We start from the raw sequence: 14,968 nt of genomic DNA, 5'->3' as shown, positions 1-14,968 counted from the left end.
TGGGAGAAGGAGCTGCTGGCCATCAAAGTGGCATTCGAGGCCTGGAGGCATCATCTGGAGGGAGCACGGGATCAAATCGAGGTCCGGACGGACCATAAGAATTTGGAAAGCCTGCAGACTGCTCGGAATTTGAACCAATGCCAGATCCGCTGGTCTCTTTTCTTTGTGAGGTTCGACTTCCGAGTTCGGTACATACCTAGCGGGCACAATCAAAGAGCGGATGCTCTGTCCAGGAAGCCCGAATATTCCCGAGTGGAAGACAAGCTTCTGCCCAGGACAGTGATCCCCATCAAGTCTTTTGCTGTGGTGCGGGAGCTGGTTGATATACGGGCTCGGATCCGGGAGGCACAGCAGCAGGAGGTGTGGGTGGCTCAGTGGAAGGAGGACGTGGGGCCAGATTCTCCTTGGACGGTCACGGATGGACTCTTGTATTATCGTGACCGGCTCTACGTTCCGGGAGGGCCACTCAGGGGACTCATCCTCAGCCAGTGTCACGATAATCCGGCGGCGGGGCATTTTGGCCTGTTCAAGACCCTGAACCTGGTCTCCCATACCTTCTGGTGGCCCTGAGTCCGACACGACATCCAGTCCTATGTCACTTCCTGCATCCCATGCAGGCAGGCCAAGTCAGTGACAGGGGCCCCGCCTGGATTACTGCAGCCCTTGCCGACACCCAAAAGACCCTGGGGGGCTGTGTCCATGGACTTTCTGAAGGATTTACCCCCATCCTCTGGTTTTACGACAGTGTATGTGGTGGTGGACATGCTGACCAAGATGGTGCACTTTATCGCCTGTCGTGGCTTATCATCAGCCCATGCTACTAGTTGTATGTTCATTCAGCAGGTGTTTCGGCTGCACGGCCTCCCTGATAGAGTCGTCTCTGATAGTGGGGCCCAGTTTACAGCCCGCTTCTGGCAGGAGTTGATGCATGCGTTGGATATCAAGATTTGCCTCTCATCCGCGCATCATCCTCAAACTGACGGGGGAACCGAGAAGGTCATCGGTATTCTGGAACAATATCTGCACTGCTACGTCAATCTGCAGCAAAACAATTGGGTGGACTATCTGGCCAAAGCTGAGTTTGCATTCAACAATTCGCAGCACACCTCCACACAGATGACACCGTTCTTGGCCAATGTGGGATATCACCCCCGGGTTTTCCCCCTTTCTCCTGTGGACTCACCGGAGCCGGCAGCGAACGACTTCATGGCAGAGTTACAGGCGATCCAACGATTGGTGCGATGTCAGTTAGAGAAGGCCAAGGCCGATTACAAAAGGTTTGCTGATCGGTCAAGGTGGGATACGCCTCCACTATCAGTGGGAGATCGGGTCTGGTTGTCCACCAGGAACCTACCGTCAACACGGCCAGTGAGAAAGTTAGATCACCAATATTTAGGACCGTTCCCAATCAATCAATCCGGTCGCCTATCGCTTAACTCTGCCACGTTCCCTGCACATGCATCCAGTCTTTTATCGGTCTTTGTTGGTCCCCGAGCAACCGGCCTGTCCACTCTGCCAAGTGGAACCTCCCCCATCAGGACCTCGTGATGGAGACAGCACCCCCGAGTACGAGGTTGCCAGCATCAGGGACTCCCGTTGGCTGAAAGGTCGTTTCCAGTACCTGATTGAATGGAAAGGCTATGGACCAGAGGAGTTCACCTGGGAAGACGTGACCACCGTTCATGCCCCTGCTTTGGTGTCCGCTTTTCATGAACAATTTCCTTCCTGACCGCATCCGGATCGGCAGACCCGGGGGAAGGGCCCTGCGGTGCGGGATAGTGTTGTGGTTCAGGGTCAGCCTGTGGGTTTGGCAGTTGGGTCGGACGATTCAGAGGAGGAGGGGGGGTGTTGGAGAGCCTGCAGAGGATAGCCCTGATGCGTTGCAGAGCCCTCAGCCAGGCCCCTCCCATCTGGTCACGACGCAGACCCAGCTGTGTGAGCCTGAAAGCGTGGATGAAGATGACCCACAGCTGGCCCTGTTCAAGGACGCCTGACACAGGAGGCAGTCAATCAGGAGTAAACAGAGGAAGGCAATGGGGCACCTTGGAAGGAGGCAGAGAGAAGCCACGCCTTGAACTGTTTAAAAGGGGAATGTGTGGGAGGGCTGGTTTGCTGAAGGCAACTGTTTGAATAGCTCCTGTTTCATGGTTCGTGTTTGGTTTTGCTCTGTTTTATGTCAATAAATTTGGCAGGCTTAGTTCCAGCCTCTTGCTTTTTTGTAAAAGGGTTGTCCCTGCCTTTTCTGCAGGGCCGGTAGTAGGCTGGTACAGAACAGCTGTCTCCTTTGGCTTCGCTGGCAGCTTTCTGGGCTTCCTGGTTGGGGTCTGGTCTGGTTTTCCAGTCGGGGTGCAAGAGTGGCACTTAGCGGCGGGATGCCCTTCTTTGACACACTTGAAAAACCCAGTGGTTCTTTTAGAGGTTAACAGTTGCTTTGCTGGCTCGCGGGTTGGCTCCAGTGGCGATTTCCCCCACGGTCTTCCTCCTCTGTGTTGCCTTTTGGCTAAGTCAATGTTAGCTTCCTCAGATAGAATGCACCAATCTTGCAGCCGGTGAGGATCCTCTTTGGGGAGGCAGGCATTGTAGATGTCGTAGTTTAGCCCAGGGCTTTTCAACCTTTTTACCACTTTTAGAATAAGGCAATGTCTGAGTACCACCAGTCACCCAGCAAGGTGTCAAAAACTTGACCAAAAAAAGAAAAGAAAAACAATGATAAAGTACAGATAGTCCTCAAGTTACAACAATTCGCTTAGTTACTGTTCAAAGTTACAACAGCACTGAAAAAAGTGACTTATGAGCATTTTTCACACTTATGACCGTTGCAGCATCCCCAGGGACATGTGATTTACATTTGGATGCTTGGCAACCGATTCATATTTATGATGGTCACATTGTTCCAGGGTCATGTCATCGCCTTTTGCAACCTTGTGACAAGCAAAGTTAGTGGGGAAACCAGATTCACTTAACCACCAGGTTACTAATTTAATCTCTCGCTCTCCCTCTTTCTCTCCCTGTTTCTCTCCCCCTCTCTCTTTCTCTCTCTCCCTCTCTCTATTTCTCTGTCTCTCCCTCGCTTTCTTTCTCTCTCCTTCTCTCTCTCCCTCTTTATCTCTCTCTCCCTCCCTCTCTCCCTCTTTCTCTCCCTCTATTTCTCCAGATCCGACAACGCCCCGCTGCTACTGAACAGCTGGGAGTGTCGGCAACATTCTCTCAGGGCTGCCAGTCAGCTGGGAGCCCGGGGCTTGACAGCCGCTCCTGCTCAAAAGCACCGGCGCTCCCAGCTGACTGGCGGCCACAAGAGAAGGTTGCCGATGCTCCCGGCTGTTCAGCGGCATTGGGGCCACCCACTGGGATTTCCAGCTAGCTGGTGGCATTGGTCCAGAGTCCCAGCCTCCCAGCCGATCAACGGTGCTCTCCTCTGGTCAGTGGCTCAAATCCAGAGTCTCAGCCTCCCAGCTGATCGGCAGAGCAATGAGCGGCTGGCAGGCCAGGTAGCCGGGTTGCTGCATGGATTCCCCCCCACCTGGTTGATTGTAAAGCCACCTGCCCCACTTTTTGCAAGCCCTGTTATGCCGCCTCAGGCTTCCAGCAACGGGAGGCTCCAGGATGAGCTTTGGCATGTCTTCCATGTGCTGCACTCTGTCAGCGGCTCAAATCCAGAATCTCAGCTTCCCAGCTGATTGGCGGAGCAATGAGAGGCTGGCATGCCAGGTAGCCAGGTTGCTGCACGGATCCCCCCCCCCTTGGTTGATTGTCGAGTCTGGGGCTTGGCGGCTGGCAAGGTGCTCGTGCGGGGCTCTCCTGGGGCGTGCTGAACAGGGACCGGCCTCACCCTCTATGTGCTAGAGCGGCACCCATGGAGGCGGTCAAGGGCAAGCAGGGCAAGGCCACTCCTGCTCGAAAGGCAGGGTTCAGCAGCTAGTGAGGCGCTCGTGCAGGGCTCTCCCGGGGCTGGTGGGTGATGGGGGAGGTGCAGGCCAATCGCCTTACCAGTACTTGGGACTCCGACGCACCTTCCCGGCCACGTGTGTCCTGAAGAAGCGCTGATCAGAAGTCAATCCGGTTGCTGCACGAGTCCCTGGGGAGGGCAGGGCCTCGCTCTGCACCTGCGCAGCCCTCTGTAGGGTTCCTGCAGGCTGCTGCCAAGCAGCATGCTTTCCGGCAGCAAGTGAGCTGGGAAGGAGCGGAGCACGGGGGGAAGGAGGAAGAGGCAGGGGGAGGCAGGGGGGAGGAAGGCGACGCCATGTACCACCAACCAGGTGCTCACGCACCACCAGTGGTACATGTACCACAGGTTGAAAAGCCCTGGTTTAGCCCATCTTTGAAATGGCTAAGCAGGATATCCTCTGGCCAGGGTCTGTAACTCTTGGATATATTCTGCCACTGGCTGTCTGCCTTGCTTCACCGTCTTTATTTGCTCTTGGGCCTTCAGATCTGCCAATGGGTCCTGTGCCTGGGAGAACATGAATTGGTTGATGTTCAGTAGCTCTGGAGCATCAGTGTCATACAGTGTCATACATATGTATTTATGGACTTTCATTCTTTGTTTTGTACATTTCGGTAGATATGTAGTGATCTCTTAAATATAATGCAACTCCACATCCTCTTTTGTTAGGTCTGTGTTGTGACCTCGGAGGGTGCTTTATCTTCGCATGCTGACTCGGAGGATGATATGGAGGAGGAGGAAGCTGACACAAGCAACGTGCCGGAGGGGCCGACTCCCCTGGTGAGTCAGCAAGAACTGACTGTGGCTGACGTGCCTATGGACCCCAGCCAAACAGAGGAGGAAACAGAACAGCAAGCAGAGGCCGGCAACAGAGAGGAGGAGCCCCTATGCAACAGAAAGACGTAGGATACGTCGTCAACAGCAGCAGCAACTATTGCAACGCCCCAAGAGGCGTGGCCAGGAGACATAGGTCCACACCCTACAGAGTATAAAAGGGATGTGGCTGCACAGGAAAGGCATGAACAATTTGTTGGTGTTTTGAGATTTGTTTTTTTAAATATAAATCTTTATTTACATTTCGTGTTAAAAACACACCATACACCAACAAAGACAAAAAAAATTTACAATATACAAAAAACGAAGAAATCAAAAAATTGAAAACCATTTCAAAAATTTTACATTATATCTACTTCTAAACTAACAATTATATTCCACTCATTAAGTCTCTTATAACCATTCAACTCCAAAGCTTATTCATTAACAAAGACTATATCACTTCATTTTTGACCAACCTCCATGCCACCCTCATTTCTTTAATCTTTTATCCATCCAAAAATACAATTTATTCCATGATAGAAATGCTGGTGTCTCTTCTTTACCCTTCAACTTCTTGGTCAATGTGTCTGCTTCTGCACAATCAAGTATTCTCCTAATTATAACTTCATCCGGCGGGGTATGATTTGCCTTCCAAAATTGAGCATACCCCATCCTTGCCGCCGTTAAGATATGTAAAACCAAATACCATATATCCTTCTTAATATTTCCAGGCCTGGAGCCAAGCAGATACGTCTCTGGTTTAAGATCAACTAAACAACCTGTGATTTCCTCTATCCATTTTTGGATCCTCATCCAATATCTAACCACTTCCGGACATGTCCACCATAAGTGATAGTATGTGCCAATCCCTTTACCACACTTCCAACAATCGGCCGACAATCTGGGGAACATTTTGGAAAGTCTGGCCGGAGGGAGATGCCATCTATAAAGCATTTTGTATATGTTCTCCTTATACGACGTGGATTTGTAACGTGTCTGCCTGCATCTGGGCTTTGGAGCTGCTGGCCGACTGCCAAAGACTTTGGAGCATTGCCTGGTAATTACAGAGGTGCTGTGTGATAAACACTGGGAAAGAGTTGGCTGTGAGGGGACCAGCTTCTGTGTGTTCAGCCTGCGTTTGGCTTCTGCTGGGCTTTTGAGCCTCTTTAAGGCTACTCATTGGGAGGAGACAGAACAGTCTGTTTCTTTTGAACAGTGTGTATCCTTCCATCTGTACATTCCAATTGTGAGTTTCATCCCACCATGTTTCAGTAATGGCAACTATATCTAGTGGTGGGAATTCTCTGTCTCACCTTCCTTCTGTCTTGGTCGTGGTGGGCTGCTTGGGGGGTTGGCTTGGATGGGGGCAGGAGGTACCAGCAAGGGGGGCAGGAGCTTCTGGTTGTGGAATTGCTGGAGGTCCCAGCTTGGGGGGGGGAAGGAGGGTATGATTGGGGGGGCTGCAGGAGTCTCAGATTGGAGTGGGTGCAGGAGGGTGGGGGGTGAGTAGGTGCTGGCTGGGGAAAGGCAAGGGAGTCTGGCTGAGGGGATGGGAGGGCTGGGACACCTCCACAGAGGAAATCCGACCCCCCCCCACTGTCCAAACCTCTCATCCACACCACGGTCACATAGGATTACATAGAAGGAGTGCTGGGCAGGGGGCTGGGGGACTGCTGGCAGGGGGGGGAAATCAGAGCCGCCACCATCTTCCTTCTGCAGTGCAGCCCCATCAGCGTGGGCAGAGATGGCCTGGGGATGGCCATAAGGGGGCCCTCGCCTGGCCCAGCCCTTGTCCACTTGTCGGCTCTGAGGAGGGTGGCAGCTGCTGCTGCTCCTGTTGCTCCAAGTCCCTTGACTACCAGCCACATAGGGAAGCAGGAGGAGGTGGAGGGGTGGCCAGGGGTCTCGAGCCACCTCGGCTACCCACTGGCCACAGCTGGCCCTGCCTCAGCAGCCCAATGAGGCATTGGATCTTGCACACTGGTTACCCAGGCTTCTGGGGCAGCAGTGCATGGGCAACATGCAGGGCTGGGCAGAAAGCGGCACCAATCCCTGCATCACCAGGCCCAGTCAGCAGCAGCTGTACCACCCATCCTTGTGCTGGTGGTGGCAGTGGCAGGGGAAGGTGGGCTTTGGCATTGGAGTCTTGGTGGCGCAGTGGGCTAATGCCTCCTTAAGTAACACCAGCTGCCTGCAATTAGTGCAGGTTCACATCCCACCAGGCTCAAGGTTGACTCAGCTTTCCATCCTTCCGAGGTAGGTAAAATGAGGACCCAGATTGTTGGGGGCAATTAAGCTGACTTTGTAATAATGCCGCTTGGGGGGGTGTATGAAAGCCCTAATAAGCAGGCATATACATAGAATGAAGGTTACTGCTAAGCTTGTAAGCCGCCCTGAGTCTTCGGAGAAGGGCGGGATATAAATGGAATTAAAATAAAATAAATAAAATAAAAAAATCCCACGGTCACCTGGTAGATGCTGCACTGTGGAAGGGAGACAATGACGAGGGGCTGCCATATCCCTTCCACAGAGACGTCTCCAGATCCCCGGCCACCTCTCCACCTCCTGCTTCCCTGCATGGCCAACTGGTTGAGGGGCTCAGAGCAGCAGCAGCAGCCGCCCCCATCAGAGCCGCTGAGTGCTGACGGGGCTCTGTGGCTGGTTCACCATGATGCAGGATAGCACCTCTTATGTTTTTGATTACAAGTGGTACCTTCCTTGAGCACACAGTCTCCATGAAAGCTATCAGTTCTAGCACCAGACACAGGTGGTTGGAGAAAAAATAAGTTGCCATTTGATACCTGCCTTCTTCCTATGGAACTAAAGTTAGCGGGCAGGTGGCTGAAGAGAGGGACGGTTAGGGTTCTGCCTGCTTTATTAGGGAGCAGGCTATTAACAGGCAGCCTGTTAATATCTTGCTACATAATAAAGCAGGCAGAACCACAACCGACCCTCTCTTCAACCAGCTGCCTGCTAACTCGTCAAGGTCCCACGTGGCAGGATGCAACCTGGCACAGCTGGTTTCCCTGTCCCCCCAGTCCCGTCCCTCCCGGTCTCACATGCTCTCCTTTTCCCAGGCATGACCCACTGCAGCACTTCCTCAGCTGTCGTCCAGCCGTCCAGCTCAGAGGCGGCTTCTCTGAACTGCTGGCGGTGGGCAAGATAGGGGCTGCTTTTTGTCTTCTCCTCTGGATGGCTTCAGCCCACCCACCCTCTTCCCTTTCACTCCCCTTCCGAGCCCTCTTCACAGCTCTGCCCATATAGCCACCAAAGTGGCAGGTGGAGGACCGGAGCTGGAAAGCATTTCTCTGCCACCGTGGAGCTGGAAAGTTTGCCCCATCCACCACTGCCCAGATGCCCTTGCTTCCCAAGGTTTGTTTTCTAATCTTTCCAGCTCCTCCATCACTTCATCCGCTGTGTGCAGTCCCACAAACAAAAGAAGTTTCTGGGACTAAAAAAAAGGTTCAATCAATTCCAACTTCTTGCGGGGAAAAAAAGATCTCGCGAAGTTTGAATTGATTGAACTTTTTTTTTAGTCTCACAAACTTCTTTGTGGGACTTCCCACCGTGGTGGAGGAAGTGACGGAGGACTGTATCGGAGCTGGAAAGGTGTCACATGGTTCCAGTCGTGGGTGGGAAGGGGAGCATTTGTGCCACACATCAACTGGTTCTCCGAACTCAAAAGAAATTAGCTACTGGTTCTACCAAACCAGTGTGAACTGGCTGAATCCCACCACTGACTATATCATAATTGTCTTTGTGTACTGGTATTTCAAGTTCACTCTGTTTGTTCCCCAAACTATGAGTGTTTGTATATAGGCATTTGAGTCCTTTATGGCTGATCCTAGGTATGCCTACTATATCTCCTACTTTATATTTGAGTTTTTCTTTTTTCAGCCATTACTTTTAAATAAAGCCTATAACTCTCTTCAAGATTTGTTGGTGTGCCTGGGCCAGGTCAGGATGGTCACCTGGAAAAGGGATATCAGGGCCCGATTGCCAGCAGCCCTTTGGGGGGAAGTGGCTCACTGAATATTAAATGGCTTTTACCAATCCTGTCTTCATTCTTCATTTCTATTGATTAAAATGATTCTCATTTTGGCGTACTGGTGAAGGGCTGGAAGTCCAAGACTTCCTTCTTAAGTAGAAAGTCAGTCATTCTCTTTCAGTCCTAGGAACAAGACAAGGGAAAACAACTTACAAAAATATTGCTAAGAAAATTAATGGGACTAATACACATACACATTCCCAGTGATTGGCAGTTATTCTTACATTTATAAAAAGGTAGCATGGCAGATCTTGCTTATTACTTGCCCATAGCTCAACTGAACACAACATAAAACAAACTTATTTGTTTTTTTAAATCAATCTCCAGCTTTGGGGGAAAATTTCATGATGGCCATGCAACATCCTGTTCCAGTTCATCCAAAAGAAAATCTATCATATAGATCTATTACATGTAAAATGTAAACTGGAGTGACCACTTGCAAACTCTATTGCTTTACAAGAAAGTGTTAAGCAAGGAGGTACATTGACTACTCAGCTATTTGATGTTTGTACTCATAAGCACATCAGGATTTCCCTTCCCCCTATGCTGGTTGATAAACAGCTTTAATCCTGCAAACAATGCAGTCTTAAGCTGGTTTTAGATTACTGATAGCCCTTTTCCAGTTCTGCTCTGACAATCATTTTCAAGTTAACTACTAAAAGCTTCCTAGAGAGTCATCAATCAAGAAGAGACTTAGCTCAAGAAATTTAGATCAGGAATTGGCAAATTCAAGGAAGCATCTTTGGACAGACAAAATGTTTTCAATATTTAAATGTAATGTTACATGCCTCAGACAAAAGGAAAGCTTGTGCTGGCTGATAGTGCAGGGGAAGGTTGCTCAGAGATTCTGCTCAAATGAGGAAGGGCTGTTTTGATTTGGTTTTTGGCTTCTGTCAAATGAGAAGGATCTGGTTGTCCTACTGTACTAAACCACAGATTAAGCACAAGCCAGCAACTACTAACTACTGCAACTTCCTGCAACTACCAAAAAAAGCCAATGCAATCTTGGGTATATTGTCAAGATCATGGGAAGTGACCATACCATTTCAGACTGCACTGGTCAGACCCTATCTAGTATGTTGTGTGTCCAATTTGGTTGGAACAATAGAAAAAGAATGGCGATGAATTGGAAAGAATACAGAAAAGAGCAACAAAGGTGATTGGAGCTTGAAGAATCCCTTGAAAAATGGCTAAAATATCTGCGCATGAATAGCCTAAAGAAAAGAAGGCTAAGGGAAGAGACTATAGCAGTTTTCAAATACTTGAAAGACTATCACAGAGAAGAATATGGATTTATTCCTTTACTTTTTAAAGGTAGGACAAGAACTAATGAATGGGGGGAAAGGAGACATTTCTTGACTCCTAGATTATTAAACAAGAGAATGGGCTCTTTCTTAAATCACTGGTATCACTAGAGGCTTTTAAATAAAAGCAAGCATATTTGGGATGGTCTCAGGATTTCTGCTCTGGTCATGGCATTGGGCTACAAGATCTCAAAAGTGCCTTCTAGCCCTATGATTCTGTTGAAAGAAAAATCTTCATCAGGGTCCACTCCAATCTGGGAATAAACAAAATGGAGACTGCTTTAGAAAGAAGATTGTAGTTTATTGAAGAGCAGAGCCAGACAGAAGCATGGCTCTAGGAAAGGTTGTTTCCTGTTCTTATCTGAGGCTTTGTATTTCCTGTGTCATTTACTTTGACCTGAGTCTGAGTGTGCCCTTTTGGTATTGGTGGCTTAATCCTATTATGTCCCCAAAGGTCATGTCTTTTAAAGTTTGGGTGGGGTATGTAGATTTTAGGGGTCTTTGTCTTCCTAATCTCATCGGTTTCTAGCCTCCTGGCTCCAACCTTCCTGAATGGATTGTTACATCTGCATTTCTAAAAGCTGGTTTCTGCTGAGTTTTCTGGCTGAGGGGAGGGAGAAATTTCTGCCTTTTTGATGTCCCTTGTCCCGTGACATCAAAAGATAAATTGAGGGGGGGAGATGGGCCTATAGGAAGTCTCAAGGTTCTCATCCCCTTCTCCCACCAGATGAAAGGTTTCCATTTATCTAAGATAGGCCTAAAATCACTGCTTCTGTCATTTTCGGGGCTATAACAAAGTGGATGAATTCCCAATGTTCACCTCTCTCTAGCCCTACTGGCTGAGTTAGCTGAGTGATTAAAGCTCCTCCCTTCAATGAACAATCTACCTGTTCAAACTTAATGGGGTTAGAAAGCAATCTTGCTCATATACCCAGCTGTTGAGCAATGGGTAGGCTAATGATGCATTGGGAACACCTTAAATCTACAAGTACTTTAAAGTCCTTTTGAGCTCCAGTTTTTAGAACTATAAGCTTAGCGTTTAGGGAGAAAGGTGGGATAGGTTGACTCATCATCGTATCGTTTCCTCTCTTGTCGTTGCTGTTGTAGGGCGTCAGGACAGTGGCCAGGTAAGCGGTGTCCCGTCAACTCCTGTGCAGGGGTAGTGACCTGAGTGATCTGCTCTTGTGTGATTTTGATCGATTTTTCCTTGGAAGGGGGCTAATGGGGTTGGGGTACCTCTTCACTGAGGAAATGGAATGGGACGAACAGCGGCTCTGTGTCCTGACTGGCCACACCTAAAGCACTTGATCGCTGGGCCAGTAGATTGCTTAGGAGATCCCGTGACCGTGATTGCTGGGATTTTCTGCGGTGACGACCATCTGGGTTGTTCTGGCTTCGGTCCAGTTCCTGGAGGAGCTGGCTTCTTATAGTGAGCAAGCTCGATGTCTAGCTTCACTGCCATTCAGTACCACTCTTGTAGTTGATCAGGAACCCCGATAGATGCAGGCTAGCCCCTCTTTGTAGTGATGCACCAGGGAGTGCTCTGGCCATCTCTCAATCTGACTTGCTGTTGTTGTTAGCTGCGAAGTCGTGTCCGACCCATCGCGACCCTATGGACAACATTCCTCCAGGCCTTCCTGTCCTCTACCATCTTCTGGAGTCCATTTAAGCTCACGCCTACTGCTTCAGTGACTCCATCCAGCCACCTCATTCTCTGTCGTCCCCTGACTTGCTACTCTCCAGAATTCTTGCACATATTCCAATGCAGGTCTGCCGGCTTGTTTCACCTTGTGAATATATTTCTCAGCCTTGAGAGCTATGGACTCGTTCTCAAATCTGGTTCTCAATCCCTGGATGAAGAGATGGAAGTCCCATAGTTCAGGCTCTTGTTCATTGTATAAGTTATTTAGCCACTCAGATGCTTTCCCTTCTAGCTTGGCTGCGACAACATCAACCATGGTAGCTTCTCTGGATCACCATCAAAAGTGACCTCACCAGCAAAAGTGACCTTAAGAAATGGCGCCATTATGGGTTGTGGTACACCTACTTGCTGTTGTCGCCCCAGCTGTGGTTGCACACCCAACTGCTGCTGGCCCCCCAACGGCTGCTATGTGCCTAGTGGTTGCTGTCTGTCTAGTACATTGCGCAGTTGCCCCAGTTGTTGGATCAAGTCACGTTGAATATCCATGTTTGGGTCAGCTCTTTGCAGCAGTCCTGGGCTTGGGTGATGACGGTGGTGTTAATTGGGGCTGTGTGACCAATGATAGTAATCGTCAGGGGTCTCACAGTACCGATAGCGATCAGGGCTCCAATGATATTGGCGACAGTCGGGGGTTCGATTGAGGGTGTCTCTCGGGGCTGTTGGAATCATCCCCTTTGGATCTTTTGTGACAGTGACGCCTGTCAGGAAACCGTGATGAACAACGCCGATCAGGGTTTCTCCTATGGCCAGGACTGTCACAAAAGTGTCTCTTAGGGCTGTTGGAATGTTCCCTCCATTTGGATCTTTTGCAATGGTGACACTGGTCAGGAGACCATGACGAATGACACTGATCAGGGCTTTTCCAATGGCCAGGACTGTCACATTGTGAGTGGCGTTCTGGACTCCTTGACAATCGACGATGACCCAGCCTATCACGCCATGGGTGATGGTGAGGACTCTTCCTCCCCACTGGGCTTGAGGTCAATGCTGGCGGCTCCAAATGTGGAGTGGCAGCCTGAGCTCCACCAGTAGGTCTAGGGCTTCTTCTGGGTATAGATTGGCACTGACTCCGCCGGTTGTCACGCTCACTAGTAGGCAAGGAGCAGGTGACCTGCCCCTCACTTCCATTTCTAGCCCCTCAAATGTCACTACCAACTTCTCCACCAATTGGTTGCAGACTGCTGACAGGTATTCCCACTCACCCGAATCTTCCGCTGCTGCCAATCTTTTTGCTCTTCTACAATTGGGAGAGCATGATACCTGTGAGCCACATGCTTACAACTCCGACTCAGCTACTCTTGAAGAACTCTTCTTTGGTTGGGTTGTCTTGGGACGCTTAGAGTCTCCACTGGGCAGGGTCCACTCCGAAGACCACAATAACTCCCGCATTTTGGGCCTTGCGCCCACTGCCAGAACTTCTGAACCCATTTTCTCCAACAACGCAACAGCTTGCTCTCCCTCCGCTGAGGCAGCCACCATGGTTGGGGTGCTGGTCGTGGGTGCTTCTTTTCTCTCCATACTGAGATCTTCCCTGAATCTTTGTCAATCTCCCTCCTAGTTATAGGAAGGTGAGTGGAGCTCAGGATCCCAATGATATTAATGTAGATGTCAGTTTTGGGTTAATGTCATGGTTCCGATAGATGAAACCAGTCAAAAGAACTTCAAGGCAAGAAATTTGTCCTTAAAGAACATTTTATTCAAAAACAAAATATCGGCACTTATATAGTTGAACCCACAACTTAAAGTTCCCTCCCCTGATACAAAGTTACAAATTCCAATTCCCACCCCAAACCAAGCTGTCACACATCACATTCCCCAATTACAAAAAAACATGGGCTTTTCTCCCCCATCCTTCTACCTCCAAAATTCTTCACTCACATTGACCTTGATTATAACCGCAGCTGCAAATGTTATGACTAAGAATGCTCATACCTCTTCCTCCCCTCATTGTCTATGAAGAAAATCCCAGCTATAGAGTAAAAAGGCTACAATTTCTTCTGTTATCACAAAGCTGACACATAAGAGATGATTTTAACAAACTTAGAGAGAGCTTGGGAAGGATTCCATGGATGAAAAACAACTCAAGAAGCTTGGGAAACCCTGAAAAATATGATTATAAAAGTCCAGTCTACCATAATACCACTAGAAAAGAAAAATAAGAAATCCAAGCAGAAAACAGCATGGTTGCATAAAGATCTCTCTGATAAACTGAAAGATAAAAAGGATAAGTACAAAAAATGGAAAGAGGGACACATAACTAAGGCAGAATACTAACAAATATACCAAACTTGCAAAGATGAAGTCAGGAAAATTAAGGCTCAGACTTGCAAGAAATGTCAAAATTAATTTTAAAAAGTTTCTTTCAACATATAAATAACAAGAAAAAATGTCAAGGAAATAATTGATCCACTAATGGGAGAAAATGGCAAGGAAGCAATGGGCAGTAGAGAGAAAGCAGTGCTGCTTAATTCATTCTTTACATCTTTCTTCAAGCAAAATGAAAATATAGCCCAACCTGCCAAAAACATGACCATGAAAAACAATCTAGGAATCCAAAATAAAATACAGTAGTGGCCAAAATTGTGGAAACCTTTTGGGAAAAGTGTACATTTGAGGTTTGATGGCTAATAACACCATGTTTTTGGATTAGTACCATAAAATTATATATCAATGGAAAGTTAATTTAATCAAGAAAGTAATGCGAGACTTCCAGGTGGCAAGTCTCCGTTGATGGCGGCTGTTTCGGCCGTCAGCCCCGCTGTTTTCTGTAGAGCCGCCAAAAACAGCAACGATCAGCTGTTTGGCAGCTCGGAAACCCACTCCTCGGGAGAAGAGGAGGGGGTGAGCGCTTAGGCAGGGGTAGAGCTCCTCTAGATCGCCAGAGATTTAACTCTGGTGGTTGAAGGGTGTGAGCCCCCCCCCGAAGCCTGAGTTTGCTCCGGACTCTGGGACACCTCTGCTCCAAGGCTTTGGAGCAGAGCAGGACGCTGCAACCATCCCTGCCGTTGATAGCTAAATGTGGATTACCTGGATGCAGGCAGAGCTGTGCAGGAGAATGCTGTAATAGCAAGTATTTGAACTTTAACTCAGAGTATTTTGTGGAAAAAGTTGCAAGCGGTGTGGAAAGTGAAAGTGCGCAATAGAATTAAGCGGTG

Source organism: Vipera berus (assembly GCF_964194415.1).
Source record: "Vipera berus genome assembly, chromosome: 2".
Taxonomy (NCBI): Eukaryota; Metazoa; Chordata; class Lepidosauria; order Squamata; family Viperidae; genus Vipera; species Vipera berus.
Note: the sequence above shows the minus strand (reverse complement) of the source record.